The following is a 26557-nucleotide window of genomic DNA, read 5'->3' as shown; positions in this document are numbered from 1 at the left end:
CTCCAGCAGAGCGGAGACCCCCTCGCTGGAGAGGCAGGCGGGGGACAGCTGCCAGGGCTCTGCTGTCCCCAGCCATGGAGCCTTGCTGAGCCCCATGCTGTGGGGGCTCACGCAGGGACGCCATGGGAAAGCACAGGAGGATCGGGGCAGACAAACCATTCTGACAAGCTTCCAGGAGTATTGAGTTCCCCTCTAATAGCTGCTGTTGCAAGCGCCACAGTCAGGCGGTGTTGGCCTGCGAGGGCACGTCCTGGGCTTTATTCTGCTTTTGCCAAGGAGCAGGAGATGTATGTGCAGGGAGGATCCCCAGCAGATGCAGTTTCATCTTCACGACCGCACACAACAGATGAACCCACCCAAATGGCATCTGCTTACACTTCAGAGACCTGAGGCCCCTTTGCACTCAAGTGCCCCGTTTTCCCAGGAAGCTCAGCAGAGGGCTTTTCTGGAGCACAAGGTTTTGCACCAGCTTCTGCCTTCCTCCCCACCAAAGCACAGGATCGTCTGTCTTTGAGCAGACAAAGCTCCGCTATCGAAGCCAGGCCAAGAAATTCTCTCAGCACAGCACGGGTCCATCCTTCCCAGGTGGACATAGGTAGAATTTGTCCTGCCAGAACACCTTCTGTGCCCACCCACCTTATGCAGACAAAGCCTCAAAAGCAAATCAGCGCTTTGGGAGCTCAAGACTCCAGAGGAGCAAGGGTCCTGAAATCGGTTCAATTCTTCAAGCCCACCTGACCACTGAAGAGCCACATCTGGAGCTGCTTACCTGAGCCCGATGGGTTTCCGCTCTGTGCCCTGGTCTGGCCCAGACTCTCTGCCTTGCCACTGAAGCATCCGCACCGCGGGTCCTGAGGGCTCTTAGCAACGGCTTCTGCTAACATCTCATTAGCCCTGTGAAAAAGGCAGGAGCATGCAAGAACGGCTGTTACTCATCGTGGCACAAAGGTGTTCCCCAAGGGTGATGCTGCGCTGTTGGACTCATGCACACAAACTTCCCAGCCACCCAAAGGTACTGCTTCTCAGGCTCTTCTGAGCAACCTGTCTTATATCTTCCCTTGTAGGACCTTTCCTTGAAGGTGGTAGGGACTGCAGGCTCCCTCCCTCCCCCTGCTGTAAACTCCAACAGACGATGCACCGCCATAACGGCAGCTGAACAAAGTCCTGTTGCCTCACAGACTCCTCTTGTGTCCCCTCTGCCTTTCCAAGTGCGTCTATCCTAAGGTGGAGCAGAAGAGCAGCAGAAATGAAGCTCCTCTTTTCCACCACCATGCAGCAAGGAGAGACGGCTACAAAAAACTGTTTGAAGAAAAAGAACCAAAACGTCCTGCAGACAGGCCTGATTTGTTGTGTTACTTCAGGGTCAGTAAAGAGAAAGGCAAACAGGCCTCCGTAATGGGAGAGCCCAAGGCGTGCTCTTCTGAGAAGTACGCCGTCTTGAGCGTACGCATCCTGCTGACCAGATCCAAGAAAGGGAAGTGGGGTGGAAAAGCCACGAAGAAGAGGGTCGTATTCCCATAACGTGGGGGAAAAACAGAAGACATTTGGACTTACTTTTTTAATGTCTTTGTAAAGCATCTTCTAATTTCCTGGTCCACCAGATAACATTTCTCCCAACTTTTAAGTTCAGCCTGCGCACGTGCCATTTGCAGTGCGCTCTTCTCCTGCAAGCTCTGTGCTCTCTCCAGCTCCGATTCCAGAGCGCTCACTCTCTGCTCCAGCAGTTTTCTCCAGGAGGCGTCAGTGGTGCAGATCTCCTCTCTTCTGGCTGGAGTGGCTGCCTGTGTCTAAAGCAGAAGGCGCAACTTCAAGAAACAGGAAGAAAAAGACAACGCCCCCGGCTCTCAAAAAGCCTGCTCTTCCTGCCATTTGTACACAAAAGCTGGTATTAAACAGCCTACAGCGCTGCATGGACAGGGAGAAGGAAAAGGCGGCATCTTTCTCATGAACACAGGTCCCACCACACGCACAGAGGCACTTTGACGCAGCCTTTTGCAGCTCCCCAGCTTCCCTACGGGAAAGGCAAACCCACAGCACCAACAAGGAGAGCCGGATGCCCAAGACCAAACACCTAAAACACCATCGCCACCACCACGAATGAACGCAATGCAGACTACAGATGCAAATGGTACATAAACTGACCTGCAAAAGTGGGCTGAGATGCTGCTTCTGTCCCGTTTCTGCCTGTGCTATCTGTTCACACTGTTCTCCAGAAAGCGCTGCTGCCGTACGAGCCACGCCAGCAGTCGCCAAGCCGTGCGGCACAAGAGTAGCCACCAGCCCTCGCAGCTGCTGGTTTGCAGGTGCGAGCTGCAGAGATGTTTCACGCTCCAACTCCAGCTGCGCAGAGAGTTCACACATCTGGATGCAGGGAATAAACAATCTGTCTTAGGCAAAGGGCTCTCAAATCTCCGCCAAACTCAATCACATGGCCACAACCTCTGCACGGTGTCGGAACAGAACCCAGTCTCCAAAGAGCACGGCCGCCTCGTTCTTCCCCACCCAGGTGCTGTCCCAAGCTCACTGCCTTCCCACAGCCTCGGAACGAGCTCCCTGAAGAGCCAGCTGACTTTTTCAAGGTGAGAGGGGAGGAGGCAGCGAGGAGAAAGGAGCTAAAAGCACCCTCGAGCCTGGACAACTGTTGTTAGTGATGCAGAAGCTCATAACGTCCTCAGAGAAGTCTCTCCTGTATTTGTTCCCAAATTATTTTCTTGTCTGGCACTCTTTGAAGCAACGGAACAGCTTCCTCCATACTGACAGGTTTACAGACTTTGCATACCTTGGCCTTAGCCTTGTCCAAGTCCTCTTGCAAGCGGGAGTTTTCCTCCTTCAGGTAATCGCGTTGGAGTGTGGAAGCTTTCAGCGACTTTTCTGCTATCCACTGCTTTCTTGAAGCATCAGTGAGCTCTTCTTGCAGCCGTCCCACTGTTCTCTAGGGAAACAATGTCACGGGAGGACAGAGAAAAAGGTAAGAAGCCAAAATCTGTCTTTTGACTTGCAGTTACTAGATAATATACCGAGATCGGTTCTCTAAGTGCATCGCAAAGCAGAGCAGCCTCATCCCCTGGAAGAAGGCGACATCTGCACAGCTGACGGTCTCTAGCCATCCTTGGCAAGTGAAGACAACTACAGAAATGCCATCTCTGAAGGATGATTTCTGTTTCCAGCACATTCTGCTGGGAAGATGCGGAGACTGTATCTAAGTATGTGTCTATAAGCACGTCTCAAGGCTTGCCGGCACCTTCCGCAATTCCAACAAAACCAGAACCAGCTCGAGTGATGGACTCCCACGCAGGTAGCTTACACCTGCTGACTTTCCGGAGCACCAGACAGCCTTGGGAACTGCTCTGCTTTCAGTCATTCCTGCTCAGTGATCATCTCACCTCTTTTTCTACTTTGTCCGCCTCGCATATAAAGGCATCGCTCACCTTATGTTCTTGGGCGGCCTTGTTCCGCACCTCTCCCAGCTGCTGACGGAGGAAAACATTTTCACTCTGGAGCTGGGACAGTTGTTCCTGCAGCCCTTCTGCCTGCTTGATGACATCTTTTCTCTCTTGAGCATTCTTCGGGGGTAGAGCGTGCTGCTTCTTTGCCTGCCTCCGAGCCTGATGTAATTCTCTTTCTGCTCTATCTAAAGCCAGTGTCTTCTCCCGGAGAGTTTCTTTCAGTTGCTCCACTTCCTGCTCCAGCCTGTCAGCTTTTCTTTTGGCTTTGTTCAGCTGCTGACACAAGCTCTTGTTGGTTTCCAGCACCTCAGAGATGTGCGCGGGCACAGTGAGCTGGACATCACATGCTCTCAGAATCTCTTGCACATCGGCACTTTCTGGTGTCCCAGGACTTCCGAGGCTCCGGTGGCAAAGGGACGAATCCAACCCTGGGGTCGGTATTTGGGCTGTGATGTTTCCTGTCTGCTCAAAGGGAAAGAATAAAAATGGACGGAACTTAGGAAATCAGCTCAAAACAGGAGAGAGCGGCAGCATGTCACAGACCCAGAAGAGGACTGTCACTAACTTGACGTCGGATGAGAAAAGAGTTTCCAAGAACCCTGCCTTTGGCATTACTCATGGAAAAGTCTTCTTCTGCATTAGGGTGTGATAGAAGCCTAAAAGGAACTCTCCAATGTAAAGCCTTGGGGTTTACATACCTCCCCCTCAGAGCTTTTGCCCTCCTCGATGGCTTCTTCATCAGCTGGCGACTCACAGCCGGCAGACTCCCAGTATACGGCAGGCTCATCTACATTAAAAACACACATTTTTGGAACCACAGTGATCTAATACAGCTCCTTGGTGCCTAGAGCGCTTCCCGAATCATCGTGCTTCCCGAGACAATCTTAGCACAAACACACACCCCAAACCCATGAAATCCTAGTGAGAGACCTGTCACAACGCGGATGCGAAATGCATCTCTTCTCCTGCTTGGGAGTTTGTTTCCTCGAGAGCACGCGCCTGCGCCATGTGCCAGGGACATCACTCGAAGTGACGAGAAAGGAGCCAAAAAGGAAGCAGTGTCTCGAGAATTCTGCTTCCCAGGGACAACACCTGGCAGAGCATTTGTTCCCGGATGACAAGGAACCCCTCCACGCCGTTTCCAAACACCCTGTCTCCCTGGCAGCCCACCAAAAGGGCAGGCGACAGCCCTTTTCCCCATCGCCTCCTTCGCGCTGGAGAGTCCTACCTGCTCTCCCCAGAGCGGGTGCACACCGCCCCTCTCCAGCAGCTCCTGCCCTGCGGCGAGTGCTGGGTGCTGACACCCGTTTTGCATGGCCTGGAGCAGCTCCTCCCTCGTTTTCCTGCTCCCTGGGGACCGCAGGGCACACGCTGGGTCTGGGCCTGGAAAGACAGACAGCGCAACCTCTTGGACTCACCGCAAGAACAACGGCCCTTTCCATCTTTCCCTCCTTTGGGAACCAACACGCCCAGGCATGAAGCGAAGCCCCAGGGCAGGAGAACAGCCCAGGAGTTTCCCAAAGACTTCCCGCCTGCCTGCGCCCGTTACCTCTCGTCCTTCTCCTGGCAGTTGTTGTCACCAACAGCCGCCTGCTTCTTCACCGGCAGCGGCGCTGGGGCCAAGCCCCCGGTGATGGACATGCAGTGTGGCTTGTTCCAGACGTCCTGCAAGATCTTGTTGTCAGCGATGCTTCCGAAGGACACATGCTGCTTCTGTGCCCTCCTCCTGCACAGGAACCGCCAGATGCTCTTCATGGCCCAGCAGGAATGGGCACCGCACTGCCTTGCCTCTCACCGACGAGCGGAGACAGGCAGGATTGGGTGGGCGCTGCCGGGTGCCGGCTGCCAGCAGAGGAGCCAAGCCCTGAGGAGCGGCAGGGTACGGGCAACTGCCTCCGGGCCGAGCCCACCACCAGCAGCAATGGCAGCACCAGCACAACACCACTGGCACAGCACCAGAAGCACCAGTACAGCAGCACCAGCACCAGCACAGCACCACTACCACCAGCACGGTACCAGTACCACCAGTACCACCAGCACAGCACCAGCAGCACCAGCACAGCACCAGCAGCACCGCCAGGTACTGTGTGTGCAGGGTCTGTGCCAGTGCCCCAGGTCTAGCGAACGCGTGTGCTGACGTCATGAACGGCTCAGTGACATCATAAGGTGCTGGGAACTGGGCGGTGCTGGTGGCAGAGGCCTGCAGGGCGGACGTGCGCGTGTGCTCAGCACCTTTCTGCGCACACCCAGGCCACGTGCCCAAGGGAAACGGCCCCTGGCGCACGGTGTCCAGGTCCACCAGCTTGCCCAAGGCCACCTCTCCAAGGCTCCCAGCACCCTGCACGCTCAGGGCACCCACCGTCCTCCTCTCCTCTCCCACACATGGGGTCGGCAGGGCGGGCTCTGGCCACCAAGGCTCCCTGCAAGCACGAGAGGCGGTGGCTGGACACCCCGTGTGCCATTTTGGGCTTCCTGGGCTCTGGCTGTGTGTTCTGGGGCACCCTGGACCCCTCGGGGCACCCCTCTCTGCAGCCCTGGGTGTGTCCCTTGGAGGGCACCCCAAGCCCCCGCTGTCCACTGTGGAATGCCCCTGTGCCTCGCTTTTGCTTGCTGGTCTGCCCGGTTCCCCTCAGTGTGCCGTTTGGGGTGCTCCGAGACGCCCGTTCAGCTCTCTGGGCTTCCCCTGCACGTGCCTCTCTGGCTTTGGATGCTGCCTCAGGCCGTGGCTCTGCCTTTCAGGGTGCCCCAGGCCCCTGTTGTGTGAATTGCAGTGCTCTCCGGGGCAACGGGTGTGCCATTCCCCCGGCCGAGCACCCCGAACGATGCCGTTCTGAGCACCCCAAGGCCCCTCGGAGTGCATTTTCGGCTCCCCCAGCTCCTTGGCGTGCCTTTGGGTGCCTCTGCAGACCCCGCAGTGTGCTTTCTGCTGCACCCCAACTTCCCTGGTGTGCCTTTCACTACGCCCCAGGGCAATCGGTGTGCCTTTTGGGGCGTCCCTGGGCTTGGTGTTTCCCTGGACGCAGGACTCCCGGGGGGTCTTACCAGAGCGGGGCAGAGGGGCACAGTCACCTCCCTTGCCCTGCTGCCCACGCTGCTGGGGATGCAGCCCGGGATGCGATTGCCTTCTGGACTGCGAGCGCACATCGCCGGCTCGTGTCCAGCTTTTCATCCTCCGGCACCCCCAAGTCCTTCTCGGCAGGGCTACTCTCCACCCCTTCATCCCCAGCCTGGATTTATGCGTGCGATTGCACCCACCCCTTGCACTTGGCCTTTTTCAACTTTTGGCAGCTTGTTGCTTTACTAAGCTTTCTGCTGCTTTACGAAGCTTGCATTTGTTGACTGGACAAGTAATTAGGGTTCCGGGGAAGATATGCTTCACCCCACCCCTCTTCCATTTGACTGAGTTTGTCTACAAATTCCAGCCTCCACGTGGCTCTGGGATCACACACACATACACACACACACTTGCCGTTGGGTAAGTTGAAAAAAAACTGTTGAATAATTTAGGTGAAATATATCACAGAAATCACCAGGTCAGTCCATTTGGCAATTCTTCCCCTGCAGTCCTTCTCAACCCATGGCAACAGGAACCCAAAACCTTGCAGTCCAGCTAATATTTTACAAACATTTCTCCCGGTTTAGAAGTTCTCAGAGCTGACACTCTGACTCTCCTCCTGCAGCTGGGAGGCTGTGGTGTCTCCAGGTGAAGCAACATTTAAGCACCCAATCTCAGGAGGTCGAGAGGGGGATAAGGAAAAGGGTGAGTCTTGGCTTTCAGATTCTCCTTCAGGCTTCATGTCTGGCGTGGCCTTCAGGGTGCTGAGAAAGTCTGGCGGTTCTCTTGACGGGAAGCTGAAAACAAATCTCCTCTCTTAAGTCATTCTGCAAACTTCATCTGACCCTCCATCAGCTGCCACAGTCCCAACACTCCTCCCAATGTCTCTGCGAGGCAGTGCAGGGCGATGCTCAATGCCTTTCGCTTGGACTGAGTCTCCGCTACTCCTCCTCTCTAGCTGCTCACCGTAGACTGAGGGACTCATGCAGGGAAACCGTCCATCGTCTGCTACCAAATGTTGGCGTGGGTTACGGATACGTTGCAACGATGTGACCCCAATATGAGTATGATCGTTCACCCTTTATTAGTCAGCAAAACAAGGTTTATATAGCAAAACTATTACAGCATCTGAATGGTTAAACCCCCAACACATATATAGGCAAAATTACTGCAACTCGTTGTGATTGGTGCAGAGCTGCATCTCGAAGTGAAAACAGTACTGTGGCAGGAAACAACAATGTGGCAGGAAGGAAGTGAGAGTGTGGCAGGAAATGGTGACGTTCCCTCTGCTCCAGAGTCCTGAGCTTGTCGCTCTGCCTTCCCAGCAGGGTTCCGTGTCAGCCGCTCCCAAGGCTCACTTCCGGATCGGAACCTGGGTTGCTCAACACACCAAACTATGTTCCCGCTCTTCCAGCCAGGACTCCACACAGACCCAGTCTCTGTGCCTCTGTGCGAGCAGTGAAATGAGCAGATGAGGCTGAGCAACAGATTTACAGGTTAGCCCCTTCTGGCTGCGAGCTATCTGCAGCCGTTCGAATTTTCGGAGCAGGGCTGCCGGAGGCGCAGAGCAAACACCTCCTAAGCAGCGTTTGAGGTTTGAGGTGGCAACACAAGCAAGCAGTACCAGTCTCTGTGCCTCTGTGCGAGAAGTGCCATGGGCATATGAGGCTCAGCAACAGCTTTCCAGGCTAGCACCTTCTGGGTGCAAGCTACAGCAAGATGTTCGCATTTCTGGAGCAAGACTGTGAAATGAACCTGCAAGTGATCCCCAAAGACACGTTTGAGGTTTGCGGTGGCAAGACAAGCAAGCAGCCCCAGTCTCTGTGCCTCTGTGCGAGCAGAGCCATGGGCAGATGAGGCTGAGCAACAGCTTTACAGGCAAGATCTTTCTGGCTGCAAGCTATCTGCAGACGTCCGCATTTTCTGAACAGGGCTGCCAGAGGAACCCGGCATGGACCACAAAGATACCTTTGAAGTCTGAGGGGGCAAGACAAGCAAGCAGCCTCAGTCTCTGTGCCTCTGTGCGAGCAGTGCCATGGGCAGATGAGGCTGAGCAACAGCTTTCCAGGCTAGCTCTTTCCGGCTGCGAGCTATCTGCAGACGTTCGCATATTCAGAGCAGGCCTGCCGGAAGCCCCCTGCACGGAACACCTAATACACGTTTGAATTTTGAGGGGGCAAGACAAGCAAGCAGCCCCAGTCTCTGTGCCTCTGTGCGAGCAGTGCCATGGGCAGATGAGGCTGAGCAACAGCTTTACAGGCAAGATCTTTCTGGCTGCAAGCTATCTGCAGACGTCCGCATTTTCTGAACAGGGCTGCCAGAGGAACCCGGCATGGACCACAAAGATAACTTTGAAGTCTGAGGGGGCAACACAAGCAAGCAGCCCCAGTCTCTGTGCCTCTGTGCGAGCAGTGCCATGGGCAGATGAGGCTGAGCAACAGCTTTCGAGGCTAGCTCTTTCTGGCTGCGAGCTATCTGCAGACGTTCACATTTCCAGAGCAGGGCTGCCGTTGGCGATCGGCAAGGACCACCTAAGATACGTTTGAACTCTGAGGTATCAAAAAAAGCAAGCAGCCCCAGTCTCTGTGCCTCTGTGCGAGCAGTGCCATGGGCAGATGAGGCTGAGCAACAGCTTTCCAGGCTAGCTCTTTCTGGCTGCAAGCTATCTGCAGACGTTCGCATCTTGAAAGAAGGGTTGCCGGATGCAATGGGCAAGGACCACCTAAGATATGTTTGGTTTGAGGGGGCAAGACAAGCAAGCAGCCCCAGTCTCTGTGCCTCTGTGCGAGCAGTGCTATGGGCAGATGAGGCTGAGCAACACCGTTCCAGGCTAGCTCTATCTGGCTGCGAGCTATCTGCAGACGTTCGCATTTTTGGAACAGCACTGCCCTATGTCTTCTGCACGGACCGCCTAATTTGCATTTGAAGTTGGAGGTGGCAAGACAAGCAAGCAGCCCCAGTCTCTGTGCCTCTGTGCAAGCAGTGCCATGGGCAGATGAGGCTGAAAAAGAGCTTTCCAGGCTAGCACTTTCTGTCTGCGTGCTATTTGCAGATGTTCGCATTTTCAGAGCATGGCTGCCGGAGGAGACGAGCACGGACCACCTAAAGTACGTTTGAAGTTTGAGATGGCAACACAAGCAAGCAGCCCCAGTCTCTGTGCCTCTGTGCGAGCAGTGCCATGGGCAGATGAGGCTGAGCAACAGCTTTCCAGGCTAGCACCTTCTGGCTGCCAGCTATCTGCAGACGTTTGCATTTTCACAGCATGGCTGCCGGAGGCCCACGGCACGGACACCAGAATTTACTTTTCAAGTTTGAGATGACAAGACAAGCAAGCAGCCCCAGTCTCTGTGCCTCTGTGTGAGCAGTGCCATGGGCAGATGAGGCTGAGCAACATCGTTCCATGCTAGCTCTTTCTGGCTGCGAGCTATCTGCAGACGTTCGCATTTTCGGAACAGCACTGCCCTAGGCCTTCTGCACGGATCACCTAATTTGCATTTGAAGTTGGAGGTGGCAACACAAGCAAGCAGCCCCAGTCTCTGTGCCTCTGTGCGAGCAGTGCCATGTGCAGGTGAGGCTGAACAACAGCTTTTCAGGCTAGCTCTTTCTGGCTGCAAGCTATCTGCAGACGTTCGAAATATTAGAGCAAGGCTGCCGGAGGCACCGTGCTTGGAACTCCAAAGCTACGTTTCAAGTTTGAGGCGGCAAGACAAGCAAGCAGCCCCAGTCTCTGTGCCTCTGTGCGAGCAGTTCCATGGGCAGATGAAGCTGAGCAACAGCTTTCCAGGCTAACTCTTTCTGCCTGCGAGCTATTTACAGACGTTTGCATTTTCGGAACAGCACTGCCCTAGGTCTTCTGCACGGACCACCTAATTTGCATTTGAAGTTGGAGGTGGCAAGACAAGCAAGCAGCCCCAGTCTCTGTGTCTCTGTGCGAGCAGTGCCATGGGCAGATGAGGCTGAACAACATCTTTCCAGGCTAGCTCTTTCTGGCTGCCAGCTATTTGCAGATGTTCGCATTTTCAGAGCAGGGCTGCCGGATGAGAACTGCACGGACCACCTAAAGTATGTTTGAAGTTTGAGATGGCAAGACAAGGAAGCAGCCCCAGTCTCTGTGCCTCTGTGCAAGCAGTGCCATGTGCAGACAAGGCTGGGCAACACGCTTTCTGGAGAGCTCTTTCTGGCTGCAAGCTATCTGCAGATGTTCGTATTTTCGGAGCAGGGCTGCCGGAGGACCCTGACACAAAAAACCTACTTTATATTTGAAGTTTGAGGGGGAAGACAAGCAAGCAGCCCTAGTCTCTGTGCCTCTGTGCGAGCAGTGCCATGGGCAGATGAGGCTGAGCAACAGCTTTCTAGGCTAGCTATTTCTGGCTGCGAGCTATCTGCAGACATTTACATTTCCAGAGCAGGGCTGCCGTTGGCGATTGGAAAGGACCACCTAAGATACGTTTGAAGTTTGAGTTAACAAGACAAGCAAGCAGCCCTAGTGTCTGTGCCTCTGTGCGAGCAGTGCCATGGGCAGACGAGGCTCAGCAACAGCTTTCCAGGCTAGCTCTTTCTGCCTGCGAGCTATCTGCAGACGTTCGCATTTTCAGAGGAGCGCTGCCGGAGGAACACTTCACGGACCCCCAAAGCTACATTTTAAGTTTGAGGTGGCAAGACAAGCAAGCAGTCCCAGTCTCTGTGTCTGTGTGCGAGCAGTGCCATGGGCAGATGAGGCTGAGCAACAGCTTTCCAGGCTAGCTCTTTCTGGCTGCGAGCTATCTGCAGACGTTCGCATTTTCAGAGCAAGGCTCCAGGAGGCCCCCTGCACGGACCACCTAAGCTACGTTTTAAGTTTGAGGTGGCAAGACAAGCAAGCAGGCCCGGTCTCTGTTGAAAGCTTGTGGCTTAGAATTAACGGACAGTCTCACACGGGTGACTTTACGGTGGGTGTATACTACAGGCCACCTGATCAGGAGGAGGAGGTTAATGAGGCCTTCTACAAACAGCTGCAAGCAGCCTCAGAGTCACAGGCCCTGGTTCTCATGGGGGACTTCAACCACCCTGACGTCAGCTGGGAAGACCACACAGCTAGGCAGGCGCAATCCAGGAGGTTCCTACAGAGCATCGATGATAACTTTCTGATGCAAGTGGTGTAGGAACCAACAAGGAAAGATGTGCTGCTGGACCTCGTGTTAACAAACAAGGAGGGACTGGTGGAGGATGTGAAGGTTGGAAGTGGACTCGGCTGCAGTGACCATGAAATGGTCGAGTTCAGGATCCTGCGTGGAGGAAGCAGGGCGATAAGCAGGATCAAAACCCTGGACCTCAGGAGGGCTGACTTTGCCCTCTTCAAGGAGCTACTGGGAGGAATCCCGTGGGCCAGGGCTCTCGAAGGCAGGGGGGTCCATGAGTGCTGGTCGCTTTTTAAACAACACTTCTTCCATGCACAGGAGAAATGCATCCCCCAGAGAAAGAAACCGAGCAAAGGAGGAAGGAGACCTGCATGGTTAAATAAGGAGCTTCTAGCGGAGATCAGGCAGAAGAGAAAGGTCCATGGAATGTGGAAAGAGGGGCAGGCCACTTGGGAAGAGTACAGAAACGTGGTGAGAGCATGCAGGGATGCAACGAGGAAGGCCAAGGCTCACCTGGAATTGAAGCTGGCAAGGGATGTCAAAAACAACAAGAAGGGCTTCTTCAACTACATCAGCAGCAAAAGGAAGGCTAGGGACAACGTGGGGCCGCTGCTGAATGAGGCGGGTGTCCTGGTGACGGAGGATGCGGAGAAGGCAGAGCTACTGAATGCCTTCTTTGCTTCAGTCTTCAGTGCTAAGACTGGCCCTCAGGAATCCCAGGCCCCGGAGGGAAGAGATGAAGCCTACAAAGAGAACGACTTTCCCTTGGTCGAGGAGGACTGTGTGAGGGATCGCTTAAGTGATCTGGATGTCCACAAATCCATGGGCCCCGATGGAACGCACCCACGAGTGCTGAGGGAGCTGGCGGATGTCATTGCTGAGCCACTTTCCATTATCTTTGAGAGGTCCTGGAGGACAGGAGAGGTGCCCGAGGACTGGAGAAAGGCCAATGTCACTCCAATCTTCAAAAAGGGCAAGAAGGAGGACCCAGGGAACTACAGGCCGGTCAGCCTCACCTCGATCCCGGGAAAGGTGATGGAGCAGCTTATCCTGGAGGCCATCATGAAGCAAGTGGAAGAAAAGAAGGTTATCAGGAGTAGTCAGCATGGATTCACCAAAGGGAAATCATGCCTGACCAATCTGATAGCTTTCTACGATGACATGACTGGCTGGGTAGACGAAGGGAGAGCCGTGGATGTTGTCTACCTAGACTTCAGCAAGGCTTTCGACACAGTCTCCAATGATATTCTCCTAGGGAAGCTGAGGAAGTGTGGGCTGGATGAGTGGTCGGTGAAGTGGATAGAGAACTGGCTGAATGGCAGAACTCAGAGGGTTGTCATCAGCGGCGCTGAGTCTAGTTGGAGGCTGGTGACAAGTGGTGTCCCCCAGGGGTCAGTACTGGGCCCAGTCTTGTTTAACTTCTTCATCAACGACCTGGATGAAGAGTTAGAATGTACCCTCAGCAAGTTTGCTGATGACACCAAACTGGGAGGTGTGGTGGACACAGCAGAAGGCTGTGCTGCCATTCAGCGTGACCTGGATAGGCTGAAAAGCTGGGCAGAGAGGAACCTGATGAGGTTCAACAAGGGCAAGTGCAGGGTCCTGCACCTGGGGAGGAACAACCTCATGCACCAGTACAGGCTTGGGGTGGACCTGCTGGAGAGCAGCTCTGCGGAGAGGGACCTGGGTGTCCTGTTGGACGACAGGTTAACCATGAGCCAGCAGTGTGCCCTGGCTGCCAAGAAAGCCAATGGGATCCTGGGGTGCATCAAGAATAGTGTGGCTAGCAGGAGGAGGGAGGTTCTCCTTCCCCTCTACACTGCCCTGGTGAGGCCTCATCTGGAGTACTGTGTCCAGTTCTGGGCTCCCCAGTTCAAGAAAGATGAAGAGCTACTGGTGAGAGTCCAGCGGAGGGCTACGAGGATGGTGAGGGGACTGGAGCATCTCCCCTACGAGGAGAGGTTGAGGGAACTGGGCTTGTTCAGCCTGAAGAAGAGAAGGCTGGGAGGGGACCTAATAAATGCTGATAAATATCTGAAGGGTGGGTGTCAGGAGGATGGGGCCAAGCTCTTTTCAGTGGTGCCCAGCGACAGGACAAGGGGCAATGGGCACAAACTGAGGCACAGGAAGTTCCACCTGAACATGAGGAAGAACTTCGTCCCTCTGAGGGTGACGGAACCCTGGAACAGGCTACCCAGGGAGGTTGTGGAGTTTCCTTCTCTGGAGATATTCAAGACCCGCCTGGACGGGGTCCTGTGCGGCTTGCTGTAGGTGACCCTGCTTGGGCAGGGGGTTGGACTAGATGACCCACAGAGGTCCCTTCCAACCCCTACTATTCTGTGATTCTGTGTTTCTGTGATTCTGTGCCTCTGTGCGAGTAGTGCCATGGGCAGATGAGGCTGAGCAACAGCTTTCCAGGCTAGCTCTTTCTGCCTGCGAGCTATCTGCAGACTTTTGCATTTTCAGAGTAGCGCTTCTGGAGGCCCCCTGCATGGACCACCTAGGCAACGTGTGAAGTTTCAGGGGGCAAGACAAGCAAGCAGCCCCAGTCTCTGTGCTTCTGTGCGAGCAGTGCCATAGGCAGACGAGGCTGATCAACAGCTTTCCACGCTAGCCTCTTCTGGCTGTGATCTACATGAAGATGTTCGTATTTTTGTAGCAGGTCTGCTGGAAGTGCCCAGCAGAGACCCTCTAACATACCTTTGAATTTTGAGGTGGCAAGACAAGCAAGCAGCCCCAGTCTCTGTGCCTCTGTGCGAGCAGTGCCATGAGCAGATGAGGCTGAGCAACAGCTTTCCGAGCTCGCGTCTTGTGGCTGTGATCTACATGAAGATGTTTGCATTTTTGGAGCAGGTCTGCGAAATGCTCCTGGCAGAGATCCCGTAATGTACGTTTGAAGTTTGAGGTGGCAAGACAGGCAAGCTGCCCCAGTCTCTGTGCTCCTATGTGAGCAGTGCCATGGGCAGATGAGGCTGAGCAACAGCTTTCCAGGCTAGCCTCTTCTGGCTGCGAGCTACATGCTCTAATACTAGAAGCATATGTGGTTAGCACAGAATACAGTTTGTTTAGGGATAACTACTGAAGAAGGAAACATCAGATATACAGTTTCTTTAATGACATGTAACACTATTTGAATTAATTATTTGTTTGAACATAGGAAAAGTTTACATAGCTAAGAACCTATCCCTCAGGGAATATGTATATATATTTTTTTGCAACCTGTCCAAGCAATTAGTTCTGTTTTCTTTCTTTCTTCTGTTCTGTTGTGTTCACATGTAGTATTCTCTTGCGTTCTGTAATATTGTGTTGTGTTCTCCTGTGTTCTGATGTGTACTCATTTTTCATGTTCTGTTGTTTTTTGTTGTGTTCTGTTGTGTTCTGCTGTGTTCTTTTGTGTTCTGATGTATTGTGTTCTTTTTTGTTCTGTGTTCTTTTTTTTTCTGTTTTGTTCTGATGTGTTCTATTGTGTTCTGATGTGTAGTGTTCTATTGTGTTCTGATATGTTTTCTTGTGTTCTCATTTATAGTATTCTGCTGTGTTCTGATGTGTTCTGCTGTGTTATGTTGTGTTCTGTTGTGTTCTCTGATGTTCTGATGTATTCTCATGTGTACTGTTCTGTTGTGTTCTTTTGTGTTCTGTTGTGTTCTGTTGTGTTCTCATGTGTAGTGTTCTGTTCTGTTCTCTTCTGTTTTGTTCTGTTGTGTTCTATTGTGTTCAATTCTGTTCACATGTGTAGTGTTCTCATGTTCTGTTGTGTTCTTGTGTGTTCTGTTGTGTTCTGATGTGTTCTCATGTGTAGTATTGTGTTGTGTTCTATTGTGTTCTTTTGTGTTCTGTTGTGTCTTCACGTGTAGTGTTGTGTTGTGTTCTGTTTTGTTCAGATGTGTTCTCATGTGTAGTGTTCTTTTGTGTTCTGTTGTGTTCTGTTGTGTTCTATTGTGTTCTCATGTGTAGTGTTCTGCGGTGTTCTGTTGTGTTCTCTTGTGTTCTGTTGTGTTCTGATGTGTACTCATGTATAGTGTTCTGTTGTGTTCTGTTGTGTTCTGATTTGTTCACATGTAGCATTTTGTAGTGGTGTGTAGTGTTCTGTTGTGTTCTGCTGTGTTATGATGTGTTCTGATGTGTTCTGTTGTGTTCTGATGTGTTGTATTCTCTTGTGTTCTCTTGTGTTCTGATGTGTTCTCGTGTGCAGTGTTCTTTTGTGTTCTGTTGTGTTCTGTTGTGTTCTGATGTGTTCTCAGGTGTAGTGTTCTGTTCTGTTGTTTTCTGTTGTGTTCCGTTGTGTTCTGTTCTGTTCTGTTCTATTGTGTTCCGTAGTCTTCTGTTGTGTTCTGTTGTATTCTCTTGCGTTCTGTGGTGTTCTGATGTATAGTGTTCTGTTTCGTTCTATTGTGTTCTGATGTGTTCACATGTGAAGTGTTCTGTTGTGTTCTGTTCTCTTCAAGTGTGTAGTGTTCTGTTGTGTTCTCTTGTCTTCACATGTGTAGTGTTCTGCTGTGTTCTGTTTTGTTCTGATGTGTTCTGATGTGTTCTCATTTTTAGTGTTCAATTGTTATTTGCTGTGTTCTCTTGTGTTCTGTTGTGTTCTGTTGTGTTCTGTTGTGTTCTGCTGTGTTCTGATGTATTCTTATGTGTAGTGTTCTGTTGTGTTCTGTTGTGTTCTGTGTGTTCTGTTGTGTTCTGATGTGTTCTCCTGTGTAGTGTTCTGTTGTGTTCTGTTGTGATCTCTTGTGCTCTGTTGTGTTCTGCTGTGTTCAGATGTGTTCTGATGTGTTCTCATATGTTCTCATGTTTAGTGTTCTGTTGTTTTTTGTTGTGTTCTGTTGTGTTCTGTTGTTTTCTGTTTTGTTCTGATGTGTTCTGCTGTGTTCTGTTGTGTTCTGATGTGTAGTGATCTTTTGTGTTCTGTTGTGATGTGTTCTCATCTTTACTGTTCTGTGGTGTTCTGTTGTGTTCGGTTGTGTTTTGTTGTGTTCTCATGTGTAGTGTTCTGTTCTGTTGTGTACTTTTGTGTTCTGTTGTGGTCTTTTGTGTTCTGTTGTGTTCTGATGTGTTCTCATGTGTAGTGTTCTGCTGTGTTCTGTTGTGTTCTGTTCTGTTGTGACGTGTTCTGATATTTTCTCATGTGTTGTTTTTTGTTGTGTTCTATTGTGTTCTGATGTGTTCTCACGTGTTGTGTTCTGTTGTGTTGACTTGACTTCAGCAAGGCTTTCGACGCTGTCTCCCATAATATCCTCCTAGGGATGCTCAGGAAGTGTGGGCTGGATGAGTGGTCGGTGAAGTGGATTGAGAACTGGCTGAATGGCAGAACTCAGAGGGTTGTCATCAGTGGCGCCGAGTCTAGTTGGAGACTGGTAACTAGTGGTGTCCCTCAGGGGTCAGTGCTGGGCCCAGTCTTGTTTAGCTTCTTCATCCACAACCTGGATGAAGAGTTAGAATGTACCCTCAGCAAGTTTGCTGATGACACCAAACTGGGAGGTGTGGTGGACACAGCGGAAGGCTGTGCTGCCATTCAGCGTGACCTGGATAGGCTGGAAAGCTGGGCAGAGAGGAACCTAATGAGGTTTAACAAAGGCAAATGCAGGGTCCTGCACCTGGGGAGGAACATCAGTACAAGCTTGGGGTGCACCTGCTGGAGAGTAGCTCTGCAGAGAGGGACCTGTGTGTCCTGGTGGACGACAGGTTAACCATGAGCCAGCAGTGTGCCCTGGCTGCCAAGAAAGCCAATGGGATCCAAGGGTGCATCAAGAAGAGTGTGGGCAGCAGGAGGAGGGAGGTTCTGCTTCCCCTCTACACTGCCCTGGTGAGGTCTCATCTGGAGTACGCTGTCCAGTTCTGGACTCCCCAGTTCAAGAAAGATGAGAAGCTACTGGAAAGAGTCCAGCAGAGGTCTACGAGGATGGTGAGGGGACTGGAACATGTTCCTTACGAGGAGAGGCTGAGGGAGCTGGGCTTGTTCAGCCTGAAGAAGAGAAGGCTGGGAGGGGACCTAATAAATGCTGATAAATATCTGAAGGGTGGGTGTCAGGAGGATGGGGACAAGCTCTTTTCAGTGGTGCCCAGTGACAGGACAAGGGGCAATGGGCACAAACTGAGGCACAGGAAGTTCCACCTGAACATGAGGAAGAACTTCGTCCCTCTGAGGGTGACGGAACCCTGGAACAGGCTGCCCAGGGAGGTTGTGGTGTCTCCTTCTCTGGAGATGTTCAAGACCCACCTGGACAAGGTCCTGTACAGCCTACTCTAGGTTTCCCGGTGGCCTGGGTTTGGCCAGGACAGGGTTAATTTTCACCGGACTCCAGGAAGGGGCACAGCCGGGGGGGGTGGGGCTGACCCCACCTGGCCGAACAGAGCCCGGAGTTCCATACCCTGAGACGTCACGCTGGGTTCCGGTGGGGGGGGTGGGGCGGCGGGAAGGCACTCGCGGCTTGGGGGGACGCAGCGCCGGTCCTGTTTCGGGAGAGCAGCTGTCTGGGTTGTACGGTTCGTTGTTGTGTTTTCTCCTTATTTGTATCGTTGTTGTTCCTGTTTTCCCTCTGTTTGCTGTTCTGTTAAACTGCCCTTATCCCGACCCACCTGTTTCTGCCTCTTTCTTTTCATTCTCCTCCGCACGCCGACGTGGAGAGGGGCGGCCGCGTGGCGCTTTTGTTGCCGGCGGCAGCCGAAACCGAAACAGTTTTTCAGCAATTTAAGTCACAGATATGATCTGTAATGGGACAGATGACACTAACTGTATCTGACCATCCTAATATACTCCAGATGTTTATCTTTGCAAATATTGTTAGCTTGCAGTAGACTTTGTGCAAAGGTAGCAAGAGGAAGCGAAGTCTGTCTTTGAATTTTAAAGCTTTCTTTGCATGTGTCATTTTGTGTCCTTCTGTCTACGTGACTCGCAGCACTACACTGCATGTTCTGCGGAGCCCCTGATCTGCTAGTGACATTAACGGCTAGCTGGGTGGTGGTGGAAGGGTGCCAGTTCTCGCAGTGCGATTTCAGTAAGGAATTTCAAACTAGTTAGACTTCCCTAAAATCCAGAAACTCATTTAGCAGTTCAGGAAGAGGTGGTGGTGTTGCCTTGTCCTGCCAGTGCTGAGTGCTGTATGTCCTGGGTTCGGCCAGAACAGGGTTAATTTTCACCGGACTCCAGGAAGGGGCACAGCCGGGGGGTGGGGGCTGACCCCACCTAGCCGAACAGAGCCCGGTGTTCTACACCCTGAGACGTCACGCTGGGTTCCGGTGGGGGGGGCGGGGCGGCGCGAAGGCACTCGCGGCTTGGGGGGACGCAGCGCCGGTCCTGTTTCGGGAGAGTGGCTGTCTGGGTTGTACGGTTCGTTGTTGTGTTTTCTCCTTATTTGTATCGTTGTTGTTCCTGTTTTCCCTCTGTTTGCTGTTCTGTTAAACTGCCCTTATCCCGACCCACCTGTTTCTGCCTCTTTCTTTTCATTCTCCTCCTCCGCACGCCGGCGGGGGGAGGGGCGGCTGCGTGGCGCTTTTGTTGCCGGCGGCAGCCGAAACCGAAACAGTTTTTCAGCAATTTAAGTCACAGATATGATCTGTAATGGGACAGATGACACTAACTGCATCTGACCATCCTAATATACTCCAGATGTTTATCTTTGCAAATATTGTTAGCTTGCAGTAGACTTTGTGCAAAGGTAGCAAGAGGAAGAGAAGTCTGTCTTTGAATTTTAAAGCTTTCTTTGCATGTGTCATTTTGTGTCCTTCTGTCTACGTGACTCGCAGCACTACACTGCACGTTCTGCGGAGCCCCTGATCTGCTAGTGACATTAACGGCTAGCTGGGTGGTGGTGGAAGGGTGCCAGTTCTCGCAGTGCGATTTCAGTAAGGAATTTCAAACTAGTTAGACTTCCCTAAAATCCAGAAACTCATTTACCAGTTCAGGAAGAGGTGGTGGTGTTGCCTTGTCCTGCCAGTGCTGAGTGCTGTATGTCCTGGGTTCGGCCAGGACAGGGTTAATTTTCACTGGACTCCAGGAAGGGGCACAGCCGGGGGGTGAGGGCTGACCCCACCTGGCCGAACAGAGCCCGGTGTTCCATACCCTGTGACGTCACGCTGGGTTCCGGTGGGGGGGGCGGGGCGGAGGGAAGGCACTCGCGGCTTGGGGGGACGCAGCACCGGTCCTGTTTCGGGAGAGCGGCTGTCTGGGTTGTACGGTTCGTTGTTGTGTTTTCTCCTTATTTGTATCGTTGTTGTTCCTGTTTTCCCTCTGTTTGCTGTTCTGTTAAACTGCCCTTATCCCGACCCACCTGTTTCTGCCTCTTTCTTTTCATTCTCCTCCGCACGCCGGCGGGGGGAGGGGCGGCTGCGTGGCGCTTTTGTTGCAGGCGGCAGCCGAAACCGAAACAGTCTTTCAGCAATTTAAGTCACAGATATGATCTGTAATGGGACAGATGACACTAACTGCATCTGACCATCCTAATATACTCCAGATGTTTATCTTTGCAAATATTGTTAGCTTGCAGTAGACTTTGTGCAAAGGTAGCAAGAGGAAGAGAAGTCTGTCTTTGAATTTTAAAGCTTTCTTTGCATGTGTCATTTTGTGTCCTTCTGTCTACGTGACTCGCAGCACTACACTGCACGTTCTGCGGAGCCCCTGATCTGCTAGTGACATTAACGGCTAGCTGGGTGGTGGTGGAAGGGTGCCAGTTCTCGCAGTGCGATTTCAGTAAGGAATTTCAAACTAGTTAGACTTCCCTAAAATCCAGAAACTCATTTAGCAGTTCAGGAAGAGGTGGTGGTGTTGCCTTGTCCTGCCAGTGCTGAGTGCTGTATGTCCTGGGTTCGGCCAGAACAGGGTTAATTTTCACCGGACTCCAGGAAGGGGCACAGCCGGGGGGTGGGGGCTGACCCCACCTAGCCGAACAGAGCCCGGTGTTCTACACCCTGAGACGTCACGCTGGGTTCCGGTGGGGGGGGCGGGGCGGCGCGAAGGCACTCGCAGCTTGGGGGGACGCAGCGCCGGTCCTGTTTCGGGAGAGCGGCTGTCTGGGTTGTACGGTTCGTTGTTGTGTTTTCTCCTTATTTGTATCGTTGTTGTTCCTGTTTTCCCTCTGTTTGCTGTTCTGTTAAACTGCCCTTATCCCGACCCACCTGTTTCTGCCTCTTTCTTTTCATTCTCCTCCGCATGCCGGCGGGGGGAGGGGCGGCTGCGTGGCGCTTTTGTTGCAGGCGGCAGCCGAAACCGAAACAGTTTTTCAGCAATTTAAGTCACAGATATGATCTGTAATGGGACAGATGACACTAACTGCATCTGACCATCCTAATATACTCCAGATGTTTATCTTTGCAAATATTGTTAACTTGCAGTAGACTTTGTGCAAAGGTAGCAAGAGGAAGAGAAGTCTGTCTTTGAATTTTAAAGCTTTCTTTGCATGTGTCATTTTGTGTCCTTCTGTCTACGTGACTCGCAGCACTACACTGCACGTTCTGCGGAGCCCCTGATCTGCTAGTGACATTAACGGCTAGCTGGGTGGTGGTGGAAGGGTGCCAGTTCTCGCAGTGCGAGAACTAATGTGATGCATTGTATCAACATCTTAATGCTAAGATGATCTTTAGGATGAAGAAATTATTTTAAACAAACACCATGTAGTTCCCTGCAACATCAGTGCTTTTTGTTCTAGACAGTGAAGGTCTGTTGTGTAGTCAAAGCCGTAAATGGAATGAAATGAGGTTGCTTTAAACAAAGGTTTCATAAGTTGTTGAAAATCAGTTTTAAGGAAAATGTCTGAAATGTTTTGCAGAGGTGAATCTGGTGCTGGGAAGACTGAAAACACAAAGAAAGTTATTCAATACCTTGCTCCTGTTGTTTCCTCCCATAAAGGAAGAAAGGACCATAATATTCCTGTAAGTTGGGATATTTTATCATTTGTTTATTGTTCTTTTTGAAAACTACCATCTTTGCATTTAAAAAAACCATAACTTTTTTATTAATGATAAGCTGTAATGTAATCCACATAATTTTCTCAACTGTTATTTTCTCTTTAGTAGGGACTGAAATGAGCAGTTACATTAAAATTTCCAGTTGATGTTAGCTGTTTAACTTCTCTTCTGAAATTAAAGGCTTTATGCAACCATTGTAACTAGGAACGGTATCAAAGCTTTCTGATGCAGTGTATACCAGTTTTCCAAAAATTTAATTAACTTGGGCAAGTCTTAGTGAATTTAGTTCCCACAGATGCAGTTTTCAGTACTATATTTGTGAACAAGCTTTCTGTTCTTTCAAAAATTATCTTCTAGATAAGAAAAATCATCAAGCTTCAAAACTGCTGTAGACTTGATATGTCTACAAGCGAGCAGCTAATAAAAAGCTCTAGTTTTAGTACATTACAGACAAAAGCATATACACTTATGTCAGAGTCTTGGGTTTTTTGGTAACTTGTCACTAACTGATTTATGTAGAACTTTCTTCAGATTTACTGCTAGACTTCAAAATTCACAATGAGTTTTTATCAATGTTTTACTTTACGAGATATGGATGGGTTTGAATATCTGTTGCTATGAGCACTCGGATCTCTTTGCAGTGGAATATTAATTCAACTTGCTAGAAGCAAGTGGCTTGCTATATTCGATACTGGCGTATGTGGTTGGAAGTTTTCAAACTATATCAGACTCAGAAGCATCAGCTTCTGTAATTTCTAGTGTATAACACTTAATATTAAGATATTCTGGAATGTGTCAAGACGCAAACTCCTAGAAAACCAGGAGAGGACTTTTGACCAGTCTGTGAAGAAAAAAATGCAAGAATTTGAAGTTGGAGAGAGGGAAAGACTGCTCTGCAGATAGATTTGGAGGTCTTAGGAGGATGCTGTGACTGGAGTGTCGGCAGCATTAGCATTGTCGTGTGCTAGGGGAATACATGGCTCTGCAGAATGCTATTTAGAAAGTCATCCTTCAGAACTTGTTTTCTGTGTGGGTTTTGATTTATAAATATTCTTGGATTTATGGCTGTGCAGCCTTGAACAAAACTAGTGTTTTTAAAATTTCTACAGGAGTATAATTGCCTACAACTTTTTTGGGGGGAAGGGAATTATGCAGAGAATGGAACTGCACAGAGTTTGTATACCAAGTACTTCTAAACACACTATTGACAGCTTGGAATGCACCAGGTTGAAGAGACTTCTGTGAGCCTCTTGTCGAGCCTCCTTTCAAAATATGCTTCCCTTTAAAGCTGAGTTTTGAAAACCTTGTGTGACGAAGATTATACAAACTTTCTGCAAAACTTTTCCTGTGCTTAACCACTTAAACAGTCAAAAACAGGGGTTTAAGAAGTACTCTTTGTTTGTTTGGCTGTGTTTCCATAAGCACTTTGTGCCAGTACCTGTGCTAAAAGTAGTCCCCTTTTTGAGTTTTGTCATCGTAACAATTCCTGTGGCCACCCACTGGGCTTGGAGACTGCAGGCTCAAACTACTGTTCTGAAAGTCATAGAATCATAGAATGGTTTGGGTTGGAAAGGACCTTCAAGATCATCTGGTTCCAACCCCCCTGCCATCAGCAGGGACATCTTCCACCAGACCAGGTTGCTCACAGCTCCATCCAACCTGGCCTTGAACCCTGCCAGGGAGGGGGCAGCCACAGCTTCTCTGGGCAACCTGGACCAGTGTTTCATCACCCTCATGGGGAAGAAATGAAGTCCATCTGGCTTTAGATGAAACAAGTTTCCTCTGTTTGTTGCGTGGCTGCATAACTGATATGAAGTGAAGGCACAGAAAAAAGCTGGGGTGGAAGATGTTGGTGAAGGGAAGGATGAGTTGCTCAGTCTAATGCAGTGCTGGCTAATTCTGTTTAAGTTGCTGGTTGAACTGGAATCTAATTCTCTACTTAGCAGCGTGATCAAATGGGACAGGAGTTTAAGATGGTGGGTGTAATCAGCTGCTTCGTGAGCCATCGAAGACTGTCACGATGAAGAAGACTGGAAAAGTTTTTATTCTTTGTAAAACATAGTTCAGACACAGTAAAAAGAATAGGGTAGTGTCCTGAATAGAAGTTTGATACTTTGATTGTGCGCTTCATTCAATGCACTGCTATAGTAAGCACTGAATTAAGTATATGTTTATGAAAAATGCAAAATGTTCACGTAACCTAAACCGTTTTGAAAATACAAATGAGTCTCGCTTCTGTAACAATTAATTTTTATTTATATACTGCAGATGAAGAATGTCTAATCTACACACCTAGCACTCAAAAGTTAGGAAGTGTCAGAATTGGTTATATTTAAGCAGCCTTAACTTGTTCCTGTTCACATATATATTAGAAAACTGTAGAGGGCTGGTGGTGATCCGTAGTATCCATCTGTACAGTCTTTGCACTGACCTGTGCACAAAGATGATGCTAAACAGGCTTGTTAAATAGACAGCAAGTCATGGATTTACTTTTATCCATCCTGTAACGAATAATTATCAGTGCTATGCATATTACTGAGACTTCTGAAAGTTGCATGGATTTTTTTTTATGAACAATTTGTATGCTGATGAATGAATAATTATCTTCCCGACACCATTCTGAAGTGTAGGGTTAACTTTGTCTCTTTTGCCTGACAGGCAAACCTTTACAGGGTGCTGTAGAAGTATTACAAACAAACGCAGCCCCCAGTTTGACACCTCAGGCCGTGGCCAGAGTAACAGTAATGGTCTGCCATGCCACAAATGCTCACCATGTACGTTCTCCAGCGGCACTGGCTGTGAAATGTTTGGCTTACGCAAGGAGCATCACATAGGACCTCTACTCATCCCTTCAACAGCCTTCTTGTGTCTGGCATTCAGCTGTTTGTCTGTGACACTTTTCTTTCCCAGCCGCCCTGTTTCATCACAGCTGGTGGCTGTGTGCCTGCAGAGGAGTCCTGCGTAGCCCTTGGCACGTCATCCCCAGGCAGGGGTCCTGTGGGGAACGGAGCCAGTAACACAGCGTAACCACGGAGGGTGGAATTACAGCGCCCAACAGCCTGAATACTAACGTTTCCTAGTTTTTGAGTGTTTGAATCTGTAGCCACACTGTCTCATTTCTGTTTAATCACAAAGAATGTTAAAGGTATTGTCTTGGGCACAGTGCTAGGAAGCGTGGGTGGGTGGTGGTGGTAAAAAGGTAGAAGAGAAGCTTTAGTGCTTGTGGGGCTTGGCAGAGCTAGGTGAGACTAGGGTAGTCCCTTAAATTAGGAATTGAGTCTGGGCTTTCTAGAGCCAGGTGATGGAGAGCAGGGAGAAGCACATGGCAGTGAGTTATGAACAGGCTCATCTATAGATTGAAGGTGGAATGAAAGCGAGCCTGAATCCTTGTTTGCAGTGTGCTTGGTTGAGCATCAGAACTAACACGTGTACAGTTCTAGTTGGTGCGTAGCAAGGGAGAAAAGATGGAAGATATCTGTTGTAAATAACTGGAAGCTTTAGCTTCACATCCAACACATCTGCGCTCTAATGAATCTGGGGGGAGTGGGACGGTAGTGTTACGAACTTTACCAGTAAATCTGCATATTTTATCTGCACCAGGCATATTGTGGTTTATTCGGTTGTTAACCAGGTCATACATGGACCAGCTTTCTAAAGGCAACCATTGTGCTTTAGCCTGGGCATCTCAGACCAAAGGTGACCCACACTGGTGTCTGTTGGTCTGGTCAGCTATCCCATGCTCCTAGGCCAGCATAGAAGCCTCTCTTGCCTTTGCTCTCAATTATTCCTCTGTAGACTCAGGTGGTGTGGAGAAAAGGTTATTTAGAATGAAAGGGTGAGGAAGAGAACAAGGACAGGTAACTGGTGAGTGGAGGGGGGGACTCATGTGTCCAGAGAGGGGTTTTGACAGATTAAGCAAGGAGGGTAGGGAGTAAACAGAGTCTTCTAAACTACTTGGCTTTGTGGCTCATCAATCCTGTGTGCACTAAGTGGCATGGGAAAGAGAGAAAAGAATGAAATCATGTTAATGCATGTGTTAGAGCTGCTTTAATATGGTTAAGAAATGAGTCCTAATTCTGACTCTTGGGCTCTGCTTTAGTTTAGAAACTTTGTGTTTTTGAATGGGGAGGGAAGTCAGTGCAAAATGTAGAAATAACTAAAAAAAAGTTTGCATACACAGCTTTCCAAAAGAAGGAAAAGTGCTGGTTGTCACTCACTGCCTGGGGGCTGCCATGAACTTGCAGGTTCTCCAGGCTGCGTGAGGTTAAGGGGGTTACTCTAAGCTGGACTGTGGACATACCTGGACCCTATTCATGGTCAGATACCTGAAATGGGCAGGTGTGTTCCATCGTGGTAGTGTGTGAAGTAAAGTTCTATAAATAACTGCATCCATCTACCACCGCTGTATCCACTTCTAGGCATTCTGGTACTGTGTACCTCTGGTTCAGGTGAATGGAATTAGACTTTTGTTCACTTCCCTGCTCCTCAAAGCCTTCACATCCCAAACCCACTCTTATTGTCACTAAAATTCAGGTTTCTAGGTGGTGCCGTTTTAAGCTTCAGAAATAGAAGCATAGAATCACTTAAGCTGGAAAAGACCTTTAAGGTCATCGAGTTCAACCGTAACATAATTACTGGTACTTGCAGGTTAATGATGGCTTTCAGTGACTGCATTTGCCTTTGTAGCTGAAATACTAAATTGTTTAATCTGTTTTATGAATTTCAGAAGAAATATAATTGGCTTTGAAGTACAGGATCATGGGTAGGCTCATTCAGACTGAAGCTCCCCTTGGTGAGGATTTCCCAGATGAGCTTTAACTGCCCTAATTGAAACACAGAAGTTAAGTGTGTGTCTGATTATGTTCCGTTCTGTTTCTAAGTGAGGACAGAGATGGACACCCTGAGGAAGCAGTCTATCCTGTCTGAAGATAAGCAAAAGAAATGCCTCTTATGTTCCCAGGTGTACCTATCCTTCTCCAGTGATTTCGGAAGGAGCGGTAGCTTCATACTGAAACATCTAACCTTATTTTTAGATCCTG

General features: G+C 50.2%; 1 protein-coding gene across 1 annotated transcript in view; it reads left to right on the top strand.

Annotated features, from left to right (window-relative positions):
- Nucleotides 1-26557, top strand: part of LOC142363298 (myosin heavy chain, embryonic smooth muscle isoform-like) — an 83776-nt gene that overhangs the window by 41607 nt on the left and 15612 nt on the right. The gene's annotated exons all lie outside the window — the stretch shown is intronic.

Source organism: Opisthocomus hoazin, chromosome 15, assembly GCF_030867145.1.
Source record: "Opisthocomus hoazin isolate bOpiHoa1 chromosome 15, bOpiHoa1.hap1, whole genome shotgun sequence".
In the NCBI taxonomy this organism is placed as follows: Eukaryota; Metazoa; Chordata; class Aves; order Opisthocomiformes; family Opisthocomidae; genus Opisthocomus; species Opisthocomus hoazin.
This window is presented reverse-complemented; position numbering and strand designations above follow the sequence as displayed.